The 2,462-nt window shown below is 43.2% G+C and overlaps 1 non-coding gene across 1 annotated transcript; it reads right to left on the reverse strand.

Moving 5' to 3' along the window:
* Positions 1-778: 778 nt before the first annotated feature.
* Positions 779-898, reverse strand: LOC112480552. The gene has a single exon (XR_003046652.1). It is a non-coding gene; the product is annotated as a 5S ribosomal RNA (ribosomal RNA).
* Positions 899-2,462: the final 1,564 nt, after the last annotated feature.

Raw genomic sequence — 2,462 nt, forward strand, 5'->3', positions numbered from 1 at the left:
CTCTCTCCTTCCTCTCCTCTCTCCTCTCCTCTCCCTAAACTGTCTTGTGAAGGCAAGACATTCTGTGTATTTAACTTTATTCTACTGCATTATCCCCAGCAACTAAAATACAGTAGGTGTTCAATAAACATATGCTGCGAGGAAGATTTAGACAAAGAAAATCGGTATTATTTAAAACAGCCATTCCCAGTCTTTTCACATTGTTTTGTGGCGCACGTGCCCCGTCATCAGGGTTGTCGTGTCTTCACCCTGGGCCCGGGGTCGGTGTCGGTGGTGGGCTAGTACTCTCTCCCTTGGGACACAGCCACGGAGCCCTCGCAGCCCTGCGGCCAGTCTAATAACGCCCCGCTTAAGCTGGAAAGTGTCGGCACCTCCCAAAGCCCCACTCTCCATCCCTCCTTTATGCTTCTTTTATTCTAACAACTTTTTTACTCCTGATTTTTATGTCTGAGAAGCTGGGTTGTTAGAGCAAGTTTGTACAACCTAAAGCCATATCACGGAGCTTAGGCCTACGTAACCTAAGCTTTCACAGCCCTTAACCAGGGGCCTGGAAGGGCCGTAGGAGGGACACCTGCATCCAGCCGTCATCAGGTTACCACCTAACTTTAGACTCAGAGAAACCCGAAGGGCTTCATGCCTCGTGCTGTGCGCGCAGACATGCCGATCACACGTGTTTTTTTGTTTTTTGTTTTTTTTTAGGGGAGGCAACCCTTGGTTGACCTCACAGATTACAAGGACCTTGTCAACTTACAATCCCTTATTTTTTATATATTTTTTACACCTACAGCACCTGGTCTTCCTAGGTGGTCTCCCATCCAAGTACTAACCAGGCCCGACCCTGCTTAGCTTCCGAGATCAGACGGGATCGGGTACGTTCAGGGTGGGCGTGGCCGTAGAGAAGAGAGCACGTGTCCTAAGACATTGCAAAGCCTGAAGATTGAGACAGTCGTTGGGTAAAGTCTAGTGAGACAAAACGTAGGCCGTGAGAAGATATTTGCTACAAATGTGATGGAGAAGTATTAATATGTAGGATACATAGAGAATGACTGTAATTCAAAAAGAAAGAGAACACAAGAGTAGAGATGGTCTTGGGAGGAGTGACAGAAGAAGAGATGGAAGAAGAGAGTAAGAAAAAAGAGAGGAAAAATTCAAAGAGGAAGAAGAAAGAAAACGAAGACATATCGAAGATAAAAATAGGCCAGACATTGTATTACGAGCTTTTACGTGCTTTATTTAACTTTCATATCAGCATTGTGGGGAAGGTATGTTTACTTACATTTTAAAGATGGGGAACATCTCACTTAAATTAAATATATCCAAATATTAGGAAGGGAGGGAGAGAAGAAGGGAGAGAAAAAGGGAGGAGAATGAAAGGAGGAAATACGGAGGAAAAGGTAAGGGAAAAATGAGAAATGGAAATAGTAGATGTTAGTGGCAGTAAGAAGATATTCACTGGAATAATATCTCTGGCAACATTTACAAAACAATAAAATTTCCAATATTCTGATTTTATGAGAAAACCAACTTGCAGAACTATAGCCATAAGTGCAAAATTTGTCTGCATACCTGTGAGAGTCAAATGCACAGATAATTTCATTTTCTGTGTCTTAAAACTGTTGAGAGAAACAGGAGTTTGTTACACAGCTAAGGGACTAGTACCGCCTAATTCCTGGCTCATTTGGATGTTTTCCAGTTTGCCAACTCGTTAAGCGTACTTAACAAGTGCTTAACCTAAGTTCCCCTCAAGGAGGCAAGTTTAAGGGGCGTGGACTTCATTTGAAAGATGGGGACACTGAAGTTCAGGGAGGTTGAGTAAACTTGTAGACTTTAGCAGTTAAGCTAGACAGAAGCTCACACGCCCTTCTTTCCAGCTCTTCATATATTCTATGAATATATCTCTAGGTAAGCTTTTTCCCTTGGGCTTAAACGATATGTTCATGATAGGCTTAGAAGGATTTACTACCTAAGTAGAATTTAGAAGACTACATTACGCTGTTCAAATTTCTGTTTCATTTGCCGGTTATATTAATATGTCTTGGATAGGAGGGGGAAATGTGTGCATATTCAAAAAGAAAAGAAGCTAAGTGTGCAGTTGGGGTTTTGCTCGGTTTCAATCTTTAGCTCTGGCGTTGGCGTCAGCGCATTTGGTTCGCATTAACTCAGCTCATGCACAGTTGCTGAAACAATGAGTCTCACTGCCGGATCTAATGGAGAGAGAATGATCTGCATTCGCGGTGGCCGTTTTGAAAGCAAATATGAAGAGACACCGTTTGTCGTTTTCGGGGTCTGCCCCGGGGTGGCGCCCTGGGTGTTGTAGCTTGCAGTGCTTGCTCTCTTGGTTTAATCAGCTTCATTCATTAGCAGCAACTAACTTCCTTGAGCATCATTTCATAGTTGCTCTGAAACAAGCGTGTGGATTTTTAAGATGCTGTCTTCTCTCGAGTTTTTCGAGAAGGCACATG

Source organism: Pteropus alecto, unplaced genomic scaffold (genome assembly GCF_000325575.1).
Source record: "Pteropus alecto unplaced genomic scaffold, ASM32557v1 scaffold105, whole genome shotgun sequence".
Taxonomy (NCBI): Eukaryota; Metazoa; Chordata; class Mammalia; order Chiroptera; family Pteropodidae; genus Pteropus; species Pteropus alecto.